The following is a 20,194-nucleotide window of genomic DNA, read 5'->3' on the forward strand; positions in this document are numbered from 1 at the left end:
AGGTTCCTCTTTTAGGAATCAGGTACCTAGAGCAAGTTATTCAGACAGGACTGCTTCAGCAAAGACACCCAAACATCAGTGGCTCAGAAAAGCTACACATTTGCTCCTTGTTCACTGTAAGTCCACAGTAGAAGATAGGGCAGGTGGATAGGTTTCAGCTTCTTCTCACCCATTGTGGTGGTTCTTGTATGTGAAAGGGTTGTTTGACGCACAGGGCTCACAACCCACAGGTTGAAAACTACCACTCTAACATATAGTTTTAGAGATCAGTGGGTTGTAGTGGGGAATGGCTGGACTGTTCTCCACAAATTGTCAAAGCCAGGCTGTAAGAATCACACCCTCTTTCCGGTCCAGGGTGTGAGAGAATAGGGACAACTTTTTCCTTTTCAAAGATATTATGGAGAAGTTGTTCTTATTTTTTTGGCCAGAATGTCATCACAGGACCACCACGCTTTCCTGAAATGATCCGGGAAGAAAAAGTATCCCACTGCATGGCTGAGTCGCTAATTAGAACCAACTTTTCTAGTACTGAGAAGACCAGACAAATGAGTTTGCTGGGTGTGTAGAGCAGTTTCTGCCATGCATCCCTTTATGCTCTCTCTACTTGCTTTCTTTGGGGGTGAGTTTCGCATCATGAGTATTTGAGACTAGGTCTCTGCCTTTTACTTATGATGCCCAGATGCAAGTTGTTCATTATTACTAGGAGAGAACTATTGGAAACTGTACATTTCCATGTTATATTTACAGTGGTACATTCTTGTATCTCTTATCTGTCCATCTCACCTTTGCAGGTTCCTTTTGTGTCTCTTCTATAGTACAGATATTCCTTGGAGACACCCCTTCTTTCTGTCCCCCCATCTTCTTTTTTTCCCAGGTATCTTCCTTTGCTACATAAGATCACTACTTGCTCTTATGTTTTCATTTATGTCTTTATGCCAGTAGCTATAGATCCAAATTTCCAGCGCACCTCCCTCCCAGTTCCTCATCAGAATCTGCAGATGTTTCTTGGCCTGCTACTCCAGCAAGTCCTAAAGTCATTATATCCAGCACTCACCCCACCACCATCCCTTCAACGTCACCTCCTTAGCCTTATGCTGCCTTGCCTGGCCGACCACATCTGCTCATTTGTCCGACAAGCCAGGAATCATAGCGCCAACCAGTCAAGCTTCCGACACCAAGTGTCACTTTTTCAGAGTATATTAGAATGTTGTGACACATTACTGCCTCCCTGGACTAGCCACAAATATCTCTCACCTACTCTCTCCCTGTTTCTAGTCCATCTCCTGGCCAAATGCATGTCTCTTCATTACAGTCAAAGTGTTCTTTCTAAGAATAAATGCCATCATTTTATCCTCTTGAATTTAAGAAAAGATGTCCCTTTCTCCACAAAAATCAGACTTTTACCTGGATTACAATTCATGGCCTGACCACAGATTATCTTTCTTGACCTGTCGTTAGCCATCAACCCTTTCCTGTAACTCTAGGCCATTTTCAAGTGGACTTTTAAAAATATTTTAGCCAGTTCATTTGTTCACATTGCAGTGTGATACTATTTCTGTTGAAACTCCCCCTCCCTCCCTCCCTCCCTCTTCCTCTCTTCCCTCCCCCCTCCTTGTCCTTTTCTCCTTTCTCCCTTCCATTCTTTCTTTCTTTCTTTTTGGTCTGACTAACATTCATTGGGTAAATACTTCGTTAGTAAATTGTAGCATTATCATGGCTCTTAGAACAGAGTAGTGAACAAAATGGTAAAAGTGTCTGTCCACCAATGTTAGGACTGTTTTAGTCACATTTGGAGTCATTTGTCATGGATGGCATCCAATTAGAGCTTGTTTGCAGATTGGAGGGGAATTTTTCACTACACTTTCCCTAGGGAGACACACTGAGAGGCTCACCACACTAAATGGAAAGCTATATGATGAGAGGCCTTAGAGAAACAACACTCACAAAGGTGCTAAGATCGAGCAGTAATCAGCCATTAGAAATGGACCTGGGAATCCTGGTTGGATTCCATGTACTGCTAAATTGTTGTGATGAGTTCCACCTACCTTCCTTAAATGAGGGTATGGTGTAGGATGGCTTTTACGGTTCCCATGGCTAAGATTCAAATATTTTAGAAAATCAGTAAAAACTAAACTTTGCACTCAGCTATGCAAGATAAATCTGTTCTAGAGAAGCAGGGTAGAGATTGGTGTGGCATTAGCAAGACCGTTTTTTATCTAAGTTTGCTAAGAGGGCATATCTTATGTATTCTTATTTAACTGGGGGAAACGGTGCGAATTATGGAAGGGAATCAGGTTAACTTATGATACAACTATACCCTATAGTCAAATATCTACACCTGTTTGTTGAAACTGAGGCTAGCAACGGGAGGCACCGAAAGTGATATAGTCATCAGAGAGGAGATGCTATGGTTTGACTATGATAGCAATAGAGACAGAGAGAAGTCCTCAGGTACAGGATATCTTGGTGGGAAGAGACTTTCCACTGTGCACTGCTCCAAGTCTGCGCCATGATTAGACTTTCTTAGTTGAGCATTAGGTCTACATGTATGGTAAGTGGGCCTACAATCACAGACTGTTATCATCTTCATTCTCACCACCCTCATCATCATTATTTTCCTCATGTCTGAATACTTTGCTTGAACTTTTGTAATTGCATCATGTGTGAGAGCCTGCTGTCCATAAATGTCAATAGAAGAAATCATATTTCCCAGAAGTGGAGTCACAGATGGTTGTGAGTCACTGCCAAGTACCGGGAATCAAACCTGGGTCCTTTGCAAGAGCAGCAATTGCTCTAAAGCGATGATCTATTTCTCCACTTTCTATCTAGTACCTTATTTTCCAGGGTTATTTAATATGACTTAGAAATTAAAATGATATATATTTAAAGTTGACAACTATATATTTTGATATACATGTTTATTGTGAAGTAATCATGCAATCAACCTTACATACTTTCACCTCAGAAAATCAGTATCTTTAAGAGATATTTCATCTCCTGTATTGCTTTCTGTATTCATCACAGTAGCTAAAATATTTAAAACACCAACCTCTTTAATTTTAATTGACACAAAACATTTCTATATATTTATCATGTAAAGTCAGGTAATTTATTTATACAATGGATAATGGGCAGATTATGAAAATTAACATTTTCATTTCTTCACATCTTTTAATTTCTATGTGTTAAGAAACTTCAGATTCATCCTTTCTTGTTTTGATAGTTTTTTAAAGCACAAATAAATGTAAGAAAAAAATGAAAAGAAATATCCTTGATATTCACCCTCACAGAGTGGTGGTATGAACCAATTTGACAATACCCGCTTCTCCACTGAAAAAAGATGTCTATAAAGAACCATGGACACCTCAAGCTGAGTTGAGAGACAAGCTTGGTCCCAAGTTAAGCTTCCTCTGGGAAGCACAAGAATGTTTGGCAACCCCACTCAAAGGCTGACAGAACATACTGCCGAATAAATAAAGCCAGATAGCACACACTTTTAAAATTAAGACAAATGTATTCTTGGTTGATTCTATTTTCTCATCTCTCTACAGGGAAACAAGTGACCCAGGAGTGCCATAGTAGAATTGGCATTAATTATGATAATTTACCTTCTAGAAAGAAAAAAAATTCTCTGAAGTTCAAGATGCACAAGTTGTATTTTTTATTTTAAATTTTAAATTGAAAATCCTAGTCTTATTCTTCCGAGCAATTACTAAACACAGAAGAACAGAAAGACCAGGGGTGTTATGTCAGATGTTGGTTCTTTCATTTAGCATGTTTATTCAGCTTAGGGGGGTTGGAGCTGGGGGAAAACAACATTATTAGGTTTCCTCCACAGCATGGCTCCAGAACAAGGTTTCCATGGGATCTTGATAGGAAAAGTAGAGGTTTCCTGGAGGAAAAGGACAGAATTAGAAAGGAATCTGGAAATAAGAAGTTATAACCAGTATTTCTTCATGGACGAGAATCTCGCTCTATATATACCTGTGTCTACATCAATTTCCTCTTGATTCTTCTGACACCTTTCCTCCTGTGTTGTGTATAATAATGTAAGTGCTCTGAGTCTCCATGTCTTGGATTACCCGATGACACACCTTGGAATCAGAGCCTTCAATTAGGGCAATTGGGCAACCAGACTCATTGGATTTCCTGGTAGTTTGCACTATGCACATTTAACTGTGTAGTGTGGATAAATACTTCTCAGGGCCGAGTACTGTAAAGCAATAGTCTCACACACACACACACACACACACACACACACACACACACTTGAGATATATGCAAAAATCTAAAACTACCAAGGATTATGTAAAGAAACTGAAATGAAAGGGAAACTGGATTGCAAGAGTTCGAGACAGCAAGGGCTGAGGTTAGCATCTGGCAGAAGAGATGATTGTTGTATGTGGAAGCCAGAAGTTAGCCATAAACCCCATTTTGAGTGTCTCCAGAACACAGTGGAATTAACTGTGATTGTTAACTCTTTATCAGCTTGACACAAACTAGAGCCATCTTGTAAGGGGAAACCTTAATTGAAGAATTGCCTCCATCAGATTGACTTATAGCCATGCCTTTAAAACATCTTACTGATTACTGATTATGTGGGAGTTCCTATCAAAACATGGCTGGTGCTACCCCTGGGTATATACTGGGTTGTATACAAAAGCAAGTTGAGAGAGCTCTAGAAAGTGAATCAGTAAGCAAAATTTTCCATAGGTCTCTACTTCGGTTCTTGTCTTAGTTTCTGCCTGCCCTCACTTCCCTCAATGATAGACTGGAGAAATAAGCTTCCCACATAGCTTTTGGTTAGGGTCATTTCATGGAAACGGAGACCCAAACTAGTGCCATTGAAATAGTTAGACATATACTAATTGCTTGGTTCTTCTGAACTCTTGCAGTAGCTGAACTAGTTTTTCATATTTTACTTAGCTGCTATCAAGCTTTTTGACATGTTACTGCTTCTCCATTCTTCACTCATTCAATGAGGTGAATTAGGGGTAAAGAGAAAGATGTATCATAGAATGATTTGAGTGTGGGTTCTTGACAGGGCGGCAGGTTAAATATCATGCTTCCTTTCAGAATCAAGGGTACCTTAAAATGTCACATCCATGATGCATTCCCTGGACCACAGTGGCTTTGAAGGGATTGGTGAACTTTATAATCTAGACCCTTCTTCTATAGCAAGTCAATCACATGCATTTACAAATCTGATGTAGCATGTGGTGATGGAAAAACTTCAGTTTAAGTTCCATGGGATATTTATTGGGATATTCTTAAGTGTGAAAACTCATGAAAAGCGGAGAAACAATGTATAAGACAGGAAGTCAGGCTTTGAAACAATCACCAAGGCCTTGGGTGATGCCAAGAACTGTTGGTTCAGAAGCAACTCTGTGTCTGGGTCTCAGTAGGGTTTGGGAGGTGGACTTTCATAGTTCTTGATGAATTGGTTCTTGGGATTTCCCTGAAGGGAATCATGCTTGCAAGTAAATGGCTTCTGTCAGTGTAACACTATCCCTACAGAGGAGTTGTCTATTGCTAATATTCTTGGCAGCTGGATTAAAAAAGAACGATCTGGATGTCACAATGCAGAACCCACTTGGCTGTGTATGAACTCTCCTTGCCTCATATATATCCTGGGAACCACTTATGTGAGATTACAGTGGCATTATTTTTTTCCTCAGAGGAACTTTGAGTGGAAGTTTTGTGGGATACACCACAGCCTCTACCATTGTCTGTCACCTCTAGGGATCCCTCGCTCTTTTAAGCACTTCCATAGATTTCTAAGGCCCAGTTTTTCTTAGGAGCTGCTCTGCCCATTGTCAGCAATGATATCAAGAAGTAGGCCAAAGTTCAGCTGCCCACTGATAATGCTGCCCCTCGGAGCAGTGTGCTTCTTATTTTGTTTAAAAGAGTACTTTCTGGATCCTCTTCTAGGTTAGACTCCTTTGGTGGGATTTTCAGCATTACCTGATATAGCCACAATTGCATACTTCTGTAATGCTTTTAGTTTTTCCTTCCATTTTACGTCCCAATGTTTCTGCATGACTTAATATGAACCACTGCTTTCTCTAACCCTCCCACAAGCCTCTTGGTAACAGAAATGTTATCACTGTCTGGGTCTTGCTAAGAATTAAGCTCTCTATTACTTTCATGTTTATCAGAACTCCAATATCTGCCAGTATCTTTCACCCACATGCTAAAACCCAGAATTCAGGCTCACATGTATTCTATCTGGGCTCTGTCGAGATCCTACAGCTGCTACAGGCACTTTGGTCTTTTCTTCCTTAAATACAGCAGGAAGAAAAAGACTTAGGAAGTCACTTTTTGCTGTGACTTAAACCTAGTTATCATTTCAGTGGACAGAAGGGAGATGTGAGTATATCTGAGTCTCCACTGACTTGCATGAGAAGGGCCATTTTTTGTCATCTACCAACAGACCACGTGTGTGTGCCTGTGTGGATGTATGCCACTTCAGTACATGTTTGTAGAAGCCAAAAGAGGACATTAGGTTCTCTGGTGCTTGGAAACTGCCTGATATGGGTTCTAGGGTCTGAACTGAGGTTTTCTGGATGAGCAAGTGCTCTTAACCTTGGAGCCACCTCTCCAGCTTCATATCATTAACATTTTACTGGAAAGAGTGGGCTATTGCTCCAGGAGATTCAGGAGAATCTGAGAGCTCAATATTATTTAATTGATTAACGTAGACATACCCATCTCAAGATTCATAGTTCCCATTCTTTTCTATTCAGGACCTTAATAGTGGCATAGTAGACCTGCCAGAACCATTGAGTATAGTGAATCATGCTATTTCTACTTTTTTAATAAATAAAATAAAGGGCTTTGCCTGCCCTTAGTAGTGGAAAATTTGTCACTCAATATGCTCCAAAGCAGGATTTGGTGATCACACTTGTCTTTAATTAGGTCACTTACCTGTATTATTATTATTACTATTACTATTATTTTAGTGTTTCTGTAGCACCTTATACACTAGGCACGCTCATTGTGCCTGCCTCTGTTCTTGTTCACCATTGGTGAGCATTTTCTGTCATTCTGAGGCCTGTCTGCCTTCAGTGGTAGGGCCATTGTTATTCATTGGATCAGAGCCGAAACCGCTTGACAACTTATAACACAACAGCTGTCACAGATTAAGTTCCCTGGGAGGTAGTTACATCTGGATTAATATTTGTGGGAAAGAGAAGGAAATAGGGGTAGACAGAGATCTCTAGTGGTGAGGCATTCACAACTAAGACCCCAAACAACTGGATTACTTGCCCTGATACTGTGGTCGGTTTTTGTCATCTGAAATCAGGTCACAGACTCAGCCTTTATATCTTTGGCCTGTGATCGGATGTGGGCCACATTCAAGATGGGAATGTGAGCTTAAGTTAGACTGCTCTCACCAGCAGAGAATATTCTATCCAGAAGAATTCAGTTATGAGCTGTCAGTCTTCACACTTGGAGTTTGGGGACCGAGGGATTCTGTGGTGAAAAGGGGGAAGAATCTTCAACTGTAAACTTCATGCATTCCCTCTGTGACACATCCAAAGACTGTTTTGTTTTTAGCTATATGAACAGATACAATATGATCAAATTGTCAGAGAGTAGGGTTAAAATACTAAAACAAATTTGGAGAGAAGAAGGAGAAATCATTGGATACATCCAGTTTTATAAAAACACAATCTTCTCATGGTGGTCACCTCTTTAAAATTCTTCCCTTCTCTCAGTCTGAGAGCCTGGGGTTATTAATTTCAGTCTCCCCAGGTCTCTATCCTACAAGCAATATGGTTTATCTTCTTAGATAATACAAACACCAACAGATGTGCACCCTCCCTTCCAGATAGGCAGATTGGAAGGCTATTCCCAGCTTGATGAATTGTAAATTCCTCACTGATTTAATGAGAGTTGGTTTGGGAAATGCAGGACAGAAATAAGGTGGGAGAACAATGCCACATTAAATACAGTTGTCCCTTGGTATCTGTGTGGGATTGGGATTGGTTCCAGGTCTGAGAATACTCGAGTACCTTACACAAAGTGGTGCATTTCCATATAACCTCTATACACTCTTCCTTACATTCTAAATCATCTCTAGATTACATGTCATACCAAAACACTATGTAAATACCGTGCAAATAGTTGTCATACTGTGTTGTTTAGGGAATGATGATTAGAAAATAGACTATATATGTTCAGGGCAAATGCAACTTTCAGGAAGGTAATTTCAAAGCAATGTTTGTTGAAGGCATAAGTGTGGAACCCACAGACCATGAATAATAGGATGAATTTCAGATATACATAATTATGTGCTTCAGAGATGGAACAGGACAGTAAAAGACAGTAGAAGATACCATAATAGAAACACATAATGCTTTTAAAAAGCCAGTGAAGGAGAGTATGCTTCAGAAATAACAAGAAAAGCTTCCAGGGGGACCATAATATGAATAGAACTTCACAAGGCAAGCAAAGACTCCATGCCTGTGATTCTGTAGTTGTTGAGTTCGCATGTTTATCTATCCTGGCTGGTCTAACATAGCAGGTAAAATTTCACTCTTCTGCATTTTACCTGTATCCCATAGTTAATATTTGTGTGTTTGTGTGTGTGCATGTAAATGAAAACACAAATATATGCATCTCCACCCATATGTGTGTGTATGAGTGTGTGTAAGATCAAAGTTGAAATCAGATGGCTTCTTCAATTACTCTTCACTTTAGTTAGAGTCTCTTGCTGAACCTAGAGCCTCCTAGTGTAGGAGGAATGAGTCAACAAACCCTGCCTGGCTCACAGTGGCCCAAGCAAGTGCAACAGTAGCTTCTGCACCTGCCAAGCCCTAAAGCCTACCTGACACCTGGAGACAAGTGGCGACAGAGCAAATTCCCAGAACAACCAATTAAATGGCGCCAACTACATAGAGCAAGCAGCCATGAACCAATGGGGCCTGGATGGAGGGTGTACAGGCGTGCCCAGTTCCTGAAATAAAGGAGACTGCTTTTGCCACTTGCCTGTGTCTGTGTTATTAACTCTGCGTCTTCTTATCTCTGCCCCCATGGGTCTTGGTTAGGGTTGCAAGCAACTTCCTAGTTCCTGCCAGTCTAGCTAGCCAGCTTGTCCTGGGGTTTCTAGTAGCTTCCTAAGTGCTCTAATTGCAGGTGACTGCCATGCCTGCCTGGCTTTTACATAGGTTCTGGGAATCCGAACTCCAGTCTTTATACTTGTTTGCAAACAAGATTTCCAGTAATTTATCTCCTCAGCCCACACGTTATTTTTACAGGGGTCTAATTATTAAGACACTTCCATTGTGCTGTTGTTTAGCAGCCACTGTGATGTTTACATATATATGTTATGGCATTATGAGACCTAACTGCTAAGAAATAGTGGCAGGTTAGATGCTCTTCTTATTTGCCTTCTTTTTGTTTCTATTTGCCAGTTGAGTGTTGTTGTCTCCTAGTAACCAGAGACAAAGGAGCACACCCACAGCTGCTGCAGTTACCTCACGCAGCAAAGCAAACAGCACAAAGTGACTCCTAGTTCTTAACATACCTTGCTTCTCTGGGTGGTAGACCCAGACACCTGGAAGAGATAAAGTCAGATGATGAAATCATAAGACTTTCCCAACTCCTAAAGCATTTGATTAAAGTTCATGTTTTTTTCTCTTTAGGCTTAATATGCGTCATTTAAAAAATAGAAAATTTAGAATAGTAAAAATTGTGATTAATTATTTACTCATAATTCTTAGTGAGATAGGAACAACAATATGGCAGTTGGAATGATGCCCTACTAAAAAATTATTTTTTTAAGAAATTAATTTTGACTGTTATGGTAGAGTTGCAAGATTCAAATTAATACATATACATATTCACATGCATTCACACATTCACATATTTACACATATATACATGAATGTATACACTCATATATAAGCATATACAAATGCATGTGCATACTCATACATATATATAAATATGCATGCAACCCACACATGTATATCCATGCATATAGACATGCATACACCAATATACATACATACATATAAACATAGATAACTATATATATATGCACATAATATCCACGTATATAGACATACATGCACTGTTACACAAATGTACACACATACATATGCATGACTATAGTCATACACATGTGCATATGTCACACATTCATAAACACACATACACATGCACACATGCTCATATATGCAGGTGCACAAATACATATGCATGCATATACTCACAAATACACAAATATGCCTACATGCACACATTTATATGTACATGCACACACACATGCACACATAAACATGCATGTGTGCATATGTATAAGTGCATGCATGTCTATATACATGGATCTTATGTGCATACATATATATAGTTATGTATGTGTATGTGAATACACACACATACACACATATACACATATATACATGCTTGCACATATTCAGACATGCATATGTACACATATATATGCATACATATACATATACAGACACATATACTCATATACACACACATGAACATACACATGTACACAAATTTTACACATGAATGCACACACATTGTGGTGGTTTGAATAAGTATTGGCCCCATAGGTTAATATGTTGGAATGCTTGGTACATGGGGTCTTATTGGAGGAGGCGTGGCATCCTTGTTTGAGGAAACGTGTCACTGTGTAGGTGGGCTTTGAGGTGTCCTATGCTCAGGTTCTGTCCAGTGTGATCCAGTCTCCTCCTGGATGTCTTTGGATCAAGATGTAGAACTCTCAGCTTCTCTAATATCCAGTTGGCCTGCACACTGCCATACTTCCTACCATGATGATGATGGACTGAACCTCTGAAACTATAAACCAGCCCCAATTAAATGTTTTCCCTTGTAAGAGTTGCCTTGGTCATGGTGTCTCTTCACAGCAATAAAACATAAACTAAGACATACATATGCACACACACACACACACACACACACACACACACACACACACACACACACACATTACAATGTAATCCATCGCCTGCTTTCTAAGAAACAAGTCAGCCTACTCTTCCTTTTCTTTCCTTCTTGTCTATTTAATTAAACGTAGCCTGCATAAACCATTATAAAACCCACTCTTGCAAAGCTCGAGGAACGGGGAGGCAGAAGTGCCATTGCCCAGTTGCAGTTTTGAACATGACACAGAATTCAAGATGGTTTCAAAGCCCACATCACTTGTACTAACCTGAGAACTCTTGTTCTTCCCAAAAGGAAATGGTAGCTATTGGCCAGGGCACTTCAGAATTGTTTTAGAGCAGCACTCCCGGGTGTCATGGTTATGGTGATGTACAACGTAAAACAAGATTTGTTGATTTAGGAAAACTACAGCACATATAAAAACGCCCATTCGTAACCATTTGCTCAGGCTGTCTTTAGAGGGATTTCATTGCATCTACTAAATCTTTCTAAATGAAATCTCCCTTGTGGCAATTGCAGGTCTGCAGTGTGAGTCCTGCTGGAAAGAGTTAAGATACAAGCTAGGGAGTGGACTGGAGCTTTGAGCGACAGACCTGTGGCGGAGCACATTGATGGGATGACAGAGGACGACAGCCCTGTCCTGGAAGTGAACTATATTATGAAGGCAGATGGTCAACTCAATATATATGTCACTTACCATAACTTGCTCTAAACTAATTACCTGATGCAAGAAACAGATGTCTCGAAAGCCTCATAAACAGAAATGATATATGGGTGACTTTTCAGTTTAGCCAAAAGGATGGTAGCTATTAAAATGCCATTGATGTCCCAAAATAGAAAAAAAAAGTGGCATTTTATTATTCACCCCCAGAACTCGAAGAGCCCAGTAACCAGTAAAGTGACCCGTGCATATTATTAGCTATAAAATCGGGCTACTAATGAGATTGCTTACTTTGTGCAGGGCATTGTGGCTTTATTTAAATTATTGCTTCTGTGAATTAAATTGTTTTCTGTGACCCATGTGCTCCAGTGCTGCTCTGTCCCCACACCCCACAGGGGCTTGCTGCCTCCTTTACAGGAAGCCATTGGGAAAACTAAGTCTTGTTGGAACAGAAATGAAGTTGAGCTTCTCAACGCTGTGTTAGCTCTGAGGGCTCTAACCCAGACATGTCACATGACCTGTGACTGTCTGTGCTCTAATTCGAGAGCTCTGATCTGATCAAAAGTTATGCATTTTAACTAATACCTTCTAGTGTTTTAAAAATACATTTCTGTTTCTTTTCGGGGCCCTTAATAAAAAATATTGTCAGATGCACCCACCATCCCAGGAACAGCCGGCGGAAGTGAATTGTGCAAGGTTTCCAAGCCCCACTGTCTAGCTCTGGGTTCACTCTTCAGTCTGGAGGAACACTGCAGAACCCCAAGAGCATCCTGCTTCTCCATGGAAACCCTGAGGGAGCATCTTGGAACCCTGCCTGACCAAGCCCATTCTAGTCGGATTCGCTCACCATCCCAGTTGGTTCACCTGGCACACAGTCTGCAGAGCTGAGTCGGGCGGAGTCAGTCTGGGGGACCCTTGAGGGTCTCCAAGAGTGTCCTGCTTCCCCGTGGAAACCTTTGGGGGCTCTAAGACTAACTATCTTGGAACCCTGATCTACCAATCCCAACCTAGTCATATCTGCCTGACAACCCAGTTGAGTGCAACTAGGACACAGCCTGCAGAGTCGGGTCTATCTGATACATAGCCAGAAGAGTCTGGTACCCTGTCCTCCATTGTCTGGCCCATGGCTCCTCCTGCCTTCTTTAGAAGTTCTACTGCCATCAGGACCATCCAGCCAACACCAGGGAAAACCAGATGCCTAAGGGTCAGCGTAAGAATACAAGCAACAAGACTTAGGGCAATATGGTGCCACCAGAGCCCAGCTATTTTGTTACAACAAACCTGGATATCCTAATGAAACTGAAGCACAAAAAGAGGATCTTAAATCCAGTCTTACAAAGATGATACAGGCCTTTAAAGAGGACATGAATAAATCCTTTAAGTAAATAAAAAAATACATTCAAACAGGTAGAAACAAGTAAATGTAAGGAAAAACAGGAAAGTACAAACAGTTAAAGGATATGAATAAAACTGTCTCAAACCTGAAAAGGGAAATGGAAGCAATAAACAAAACACAAATTGAGGCAGTCCTGGAGGTGGAAAACCTAGGAAAGAGAAGAGGAGCTATAGATTGAAACATCACTAATAGAACACAGGAGATGGGAGAGAGAAGGTTAGGTGTAGAAGACACGATAGGAGAAAAAAAAAAAAACAAAATCTAAAAAGTTCATGACACAAAACATCCAAGAAATCTGGAACACAATGAAAAGACCAAACCTGAGTTCCTGCGAGTTTCTTACTTCTGTGAGCATTGTGGCTCTGGCCTCTGTCTCCTGGCCACGCCGTGGCCCCGAAGTGGCAATCTGCGATCCTGCCTCAGTCCAAAAGATCCAGACCCGCTGCTGCCCCGAAGCTGGAGGACAAGGCGGCCTCTCCAGACAGGCTTAATGAACAAGCCAGCGAGGACATTTTGAAAGTAGAAGAAAAACATAACACACTCTGCCAACCATTTTTTTTCAGAAGAGATCAGAAATGATCACCAAAATCCCAAATTTTGGGATAACAATATTTGTCAATCATCCACAGGTGTTTGCACTGCTTTGGGAGGAAGACGAGGAGGCCCTGCATTGTTTGACCAGAGCGGAAGCGACAGAATTTGAAGACATCCAATCAGGTTGCAGAACAGATTTCTATTTTGATGAAAACCCTTACTTTGAAAATAAAGTTCTCTCCAAGAATTTCATCTGAATGAGAGTGGTGACCCGTCTTCAAAGTCCACTGAGACCAAATGGAAATCTGGAAAGGATTTGACAAAATGCTCAAGTCAAACGCAGAATAAAGCCGGCAGGAAGAGGGAGCACGAAGAGCCAGAGAGTTTCTTCTGGTCCACTGACCACTCTGACGCAGGGGCTGAGTTAGGGGAGGTCATCAAAGATAATATTTGGCCAAATCCCTTGCAGTACTGTTTGGTTCCGGATATGGATGATGAAGAAGGAGAGGCAGAGGATAATGATGATGATAATGAAGGAGATGAGGATGAGGTGAAGAAGATGATGAGGAGGATGAAGGGGAGGAAGGAGAGGAGGATGAAGGCAAGGAAGGAGAGGAGGATGAAGGGGAGGAAGGAGGGGAGGATGGAGTGGAGGATGAAGGGGAGGAAGGAGTGGAGGATGAAGGGGAGGATGGAGTGGAGGATGAAGGGGAGGAAGGAGAGGAGGATGAAGGGGAGGAAGGAGAGGAGGATGAAGGGGAGGAAGGAGAGGAGGATGAAGGGGAGGATGGAGTGGAGGATGAAGGGGAGGAAGGAGAGGAGGATGAAGGGGAGGAAGGAGAGGAGGATGAAGGGGAGGAAGGAGAGGAGGATGAAGGGGAGGAAGGAGAGGAGGATGAAGGGGAGGAAGGAGAGGAGGATGAAGGGGAGGATGGAGTGGAGGATGAAGGGGAGGAAGGAGAGGAGGATGAAGGGGAGGATGGAGAGGAGGATGAAGGGGAGGATGAAGTGGAGGATGAAGGGGAGGAAGGAGAGGAGGATGAAGGGGAGGATGGAGTGGAGGATGAAGGGGAGGAAGGAGAGGAGGATGAAGGGGAGGAAGGAGAGAAAGATGAAGACAAGAATGACAAGCACAGAAGACTGATGGATCCAACCTTCTTTTTAATTTTTTTTGTTTGTTTTTTAAATTTCTCCAGTTCCTGGGAGCAAGTTACATCCTTTCCTCCCTGTCCCTGTATGCTCGGTTGCCGTGTCTCAACATTGTGGTTCTCAACTAATTTGGGGGAAAATATCTTGAGCAAAATACAACAAGAAAAGAATCTCCAGGTTTCTGTTCTAAATTCATTTTTATCCTTTTTTTTTTTTTTGTCTCAAAAACTGTGGATTCAACACCTCCACTGTGCTCTATGGGGATAAAAGGAAAGGCCTCCAGTTCTCTTGGCTCTGCTGGAGGCTGGAGGGGGCTGGGCCCCTGTGTAGTAGTGCATAGAATTCTAGCTTTTGTCCTTTCTCTGTATATTGGGTTCAGAGATTACACTATGTCTTTATGTAAATACAGACAGCATTTACCAACATGGATCTGTCTACTTTCTCCTGTTTAATAAAAAGAGAAAAGGGAGTATAGACAGTTAGCAAGGGTGGGTTTGAGGTGTCGGGGGGTAGGTGGGCATTTGACAACATGTCTTCTCCTTTGGCATGTTTAATTGTGATGCTTAACAGACATCCTTGCAGTTTAAGGTGACATTTAAAATAAAATTCTCTCCTGATTATGACTTGAGCCCTGCCACTCAATGGGAGAATCAGCAGACTTTATTTGGAGTTGGCATTCTCTGTTGTAACTTTATCTTTTTTTTTTTCTTTTTGGTTTTCACTGGAAGAAAAAAAGATGCTCATTTTAAATGTTGAAGTGTACAGTTGCTTTGTTACAATAAAATCAATATGTACATGGGGAAAAAAAAGAAACCTAAGAATAATAGAAATAGAATAAGATTCCCAGGTCAAAGGCCCAGGAAACAACTTTAGCAAAACCATAAAAAATTTTAATTAACCTAAAGAAAGTGTCTATGAAGGTACAAGAAGTTTACAGAACACCAAACAGATTGGACCAGAAAAGAAGGTCCTCCTGCCACATAATAATCAAAATGCTAAATATACAGAACAAAGAAAAGAATTTTAAATGCAAGAGAAAAAGACCAAGTAACATTTAAAGGCAGACTTATCAGAATTATATGCAATTTTCTTATCTGAGACTCTAAAAGTAAGAAGGGCTTGAACAGATGTTTTGCAGACCCTTAGAGACCCAGACTACTATATGCAGAAAAACTTATATCCACTCACCATAGATGCAGAAATCAAGATATTCCATGACAAAACAAAATTTAAACAATAATTTCCCACTAATCCAGCCCCAGAGGATACTAGAAGAACTCTAACTCAATGAGGCTAACTCAAGAAACACAAGAAATAAGTAATTCCATACCCCTAAAACCAATAGATGAGAAACTCTCTCTCTCTCTCTCTCTCTCTCTCTCTCTCTCTCTCTCTCTCTCTCTCTCTCAACAACCACCAACATAAAAATGACAGGAAGTAACAATCATTGGTCATTAATACCTATCAACTTCAACGGACTCAATTCCCCAGTAAAAAGACAAAGGGTAATAGAACGCATAAACAGAATCAATCATTTTGCAGTTTACAAGAAACACATCTCAGCAACAAAAATAGTGATTGTCTCAGTATAAAGGGCTTGAAAAAAGTTTTCCAAGCAAACATACCCAAGATACAAGCTGTACTAGATATTCTAATATCCAACAAAATAGACTTTCAATTGAAAGCAATCAAAAGTGACAGGGAAGAACATTGAAAGAAAAATCCACCAAGAGGATATCTCAATTTTGAACATTAATGCCTCAAATGCAAGGGCACCCACATTCATAAAAGAAAAATTACTAAAGCTTAAATTACACATTGAACTCCATACATTAATTGTCGGGGACTTCAATAACCAATTCTCACCATTGGAGAGATCATTGAGACAAAGAAACTAAACAGAATTAATGACAATAACAGAAGTAATGATTCAAAAGATTAAGGATAATTCTACCTCAAGACCCTGCTATACCACCCCTGAGCATATACCCAAAAGATGTTCTACTATCCCACAAATACACTTGCTCATGTATGTACATAGCAGCTTTATTTGTAATAGCCAGAATCTGAAAACAACCTAGACATTCTCAACTGAAGGTTGAATAAAGAAAACTTGGTACATTTACACAATGGAATACTACTCAGCCATTAAAAAAAGACATCATTAATTTTACAGGTAAATGAATGGAACTAGAAAATATTCTGAGTGAGGTAACCCAATCCCAAAAGAACATGCATGGTATGTATTCACTTATAAGTGGATATTAGTCAAAAAGTACTAGATAACCATGTTATAATCAACAGACCAGAAGAAGCCAATCAACAAAAAGGACCCAAGGGAGGATAGTTGAATCTTTCTCAGAAGAGGAATCAAAATAGATATCAAAGGTTGGTGGGGATGGGGAGAAGGAAGGTACAGGGTGTGTGGGGGGAAACAGATAGTATGTAGGGAGAACAGAGGAGAGAAAAGAGAGATTGGTGGTGTATGTGGGGTAATCCCTAAGACACGAGAGACCTGGGATGGATGGAGGCCCCAGAGGGTCTATGGAGGTGACTATCTGAGACTCCTAGCAGTGGGGGATATGGAGCCTGAAGTGGCCACATCCTGTAGCTACTCAGAACTCCCAGTAGAGGCACAAAGACAGCAACCTACCCACAAAACTTTTGACCCAAAATATGTCCTACCTTCAAGATGTGTAGGGACAAAGACAGAGCAGCAATCGAGGGAATGGCCAACCAATGACTGCCCCAAACTGAGACTTATTCCATGTGCAAGAAACAATCCCTGACACTATTAATGATATTCTGTTATTCTTGTAGACAGGAGCCTGTCCTCTGAGAAGCTTGACTCAGCAGCCAATGGAAAGAGATGCAGAGATGCATACTCAAACGTTAGATTGAGCTCAGAGAGTCTTAGGAAAGAGTTGGGAGAAAGACTGGGGGGGCCTGAAAGGATGGAAGGACAGGGACTCCACAGGAAGACCAACAGAGTCAACTAACCTGGACCCTTGGGGTCTCCTAAAGACTGAATCACCAGCCAAAGAGAGAGCACAGGCTGAACCATGGGTCTTTGCACATATATAGCAGATGAGCAGCCTGATCTTCATGTGGGTCCTCCAACAACCGGAACAAAGGCTGTCCCTGAGCCTGTTGTCTGCCTGCCTGTGGCTCCTGGACCTCTAAATGGACCACATTGTCTGGTTTCAGTGGGAGAGGATGTGTCTTCAAAAGAGAAGGGGAATGTGGGATGCAGGGCGGGGGGGGGGGGTTGTGTGAGAAGGTGCTGGGAGGAGAGAAAGGGTTGATGTTAGGTTGTAAAATGAATAAATAAATACATTTTAAAATATATTCTTAACTGAAAGGAAAGTCTAGACAGCAGAATAACATACAGTTCTCAGGTAGCTGGATTCCATCAGCCTTGAGAATCTTCCATTTTTGCTTTGGCTTTTTGAGGGAGGAGAAGGACAAACTATTTAGTATAAAGCTGAGAAGGACTTTCAAAGTCTGTTTGTCCTTCTGCCTTGAAGGCAACTCTAATCTTGATTTTGATTTGAGACCTTCTATTCCATGGGTTTTTGTTGTTGTTGTTGTTGTTAGACCATATAAACTGTACATAAAAAAGCAATGCACAGATTAAAAATGTATGGAAACACTTGTGTTTTGAACAAACACTATGTTTCCCAGTTACCTTTTTACCCAGATTGCTGTGGGCAGAGTATGGTTGTCATTTTAACCCTGTTTTAGAAGTCCATTGTTAGCGCTCAATTAGAGAATGTTTTTCTAGGAAAAAAAAATTATTTCTCAGTCTTTCTATTATCTACAATGTCCCAGTAAACATCCTGTGCCTGGCATGGGACATGCCTGTTCATTTGATTCATCCCCTTTACCCCTTATTCATCATATGCATTATTTAGATTTTCAAACACAGCTCAACGTTCTATTATTTGTAGCTTAAGTGTCTTTTTTTGCTTTATTTTAAAACACTGTTACCTGTTTTGTTGCTACTTTAAATTTATCAGTCACTTCCTTTATATTTATAGTTGGTGCTCATTATTTTGCTAACAAAATTTTTGTTCGATTTAGTGAAGACAGCAAGTGCTAATTTTTACTAATTTTAGGTTTATTATTTACATCGAAATCTTCAATCGATTTGGAGTCACATCATGAGTTAAGCATTCAATTTTTATTTTTATTTTTTTGACACATTACTACATTTCAAACATCTCCACCCCCACCTCCCATGATCTGCAACCCAGGTCTTAGCAATGGTGTTTGGGTAGACAGGAAACCTAGAGCTCCGAGTCTGAAGCATGGAGTACTCTGTGAGCATCGCTGGTGCTCACTGTTGACTGCTCTCCGTGGAGCCTCAGAAGTCTCTGCTGATCAGCTCCTATGCAGCTTGGCAGCAGTGGCCACTGACCCAAACGGAAAAGGTATGCCTGTTCTCAGACGGGACTGGGGAGACTTTCCATCTCTCAGCTTTCTTCTGTGAGCGGGAGGCAAGAGCCCGAGTCACGCGCGCACGCACGCATGCACGCACGCACGCACGCACGTACGCGCACAAACATTCATCCATCCACGCTAACACTGAACTCTGAGAGAGAAGAAAACTAAGTGCTAAATGGTGGAGTTCAGGACTAATGTGTCACCGTAGCTTATCTTGATGGATTCTTCATGGTCCTTACTCTGGGCTCTGTTTGCCTCCATTAGATCATCTGTCTCACCAAACACTATCTTAATTATTTTGTGTGCGTGTGAAGTCCTGTTTCTAATAGAACAAGTCTCCATTCCCTCTCTTTCTTATCTTTTTCAACTTTTTATCTTCTCAAATTAATTTTGGAATCATTATGAAGGTTAATGAAACTGCCGAGACTATGATTACAATTTTATTAAATCCTTGCTTCAGTTGGGAAGAAATGACATGTTCATTATCTGAGTGTCTACCCCCGAAGCTTGATAAATCTCCTCCATTTATTAGGTTTAACCACATTAAAATGCCAGATCAAAAAGCCATGGGACCTGCCTGAGGGATCAGCTAGAGTCCAGCGAATGTCAGGCTCACGAGGGGTGTAGACGAACCACTGGGAAGGAACTAACAGTCTAGTGCTTGCATCAAAGAGTCTCATTTGGCACTCATTTGAATTAGCTGTTGGGTCACAAAATGTTTGAGAACCTTTAATAATAATAATAATAATAATAATAATAATAATAATAATAATAATAATAATAATAATAAATAGCAAACATTTACCCACAAGAAGATGATATAGGAGAGAAGAGCGTGTAGGACAGTGGTCCTCAGTGGGGTGGGTTTGACTTGCCAGGAACACTCAGCAATATCTGAACACATGCTTCTTCATCAGAGTTAGAACAGGGGACCTCAGAAGTAGGACCTGACTGTGTCACCTTGCAGCAGCCTGAGGAAGTGTCTGATGTGGAGAAGCCCTAGTGACTCAGCAGAACATTTGACAACACAGGGTCTCCTGATGATCTGGCTTTAAAAGCAAAGAAGAAAGAAAGAAGCC

At 40.9% G+C, this 20,194-nt stretch overlaps 1 pseudogene across 1 annotated transcript in view; it reads left to right on the forward strand.

Moving 5' to 3' along the window:
- LOC308433027 (protein SET-like) overlaps window positions 1-14,797 on the forward strand; it is a 38,006-nt pseudogene extending 23,209 nt beyond the window's left edge. Inside the window, exons 2-3 of the transcript in view lie at window positions 13,410-14,216; window positions 14,717-14,797. The product of the transcript in view is annotated as a protein SET-like (transcript). The remainder of the gene's footprint in view (window positions 1-13,409; window positions 14,217-14,716) is intronic.
- Window positions 14,798-20,194: the final 5,397 nt, after the last annotated feature.

The sequence above is a fragment of the Micromys minutus genome, assembly GCF_963924665.1.
Source record: "Micromys minutus genome assembly, chromosome: 19".
Classification (NCBI taxonomy): domain Eukaryota; kingdom Metazoa; phylum Chordata; class Mammalia; order Rodentia; family Muridae; genus Micromys; species Micromys minutus.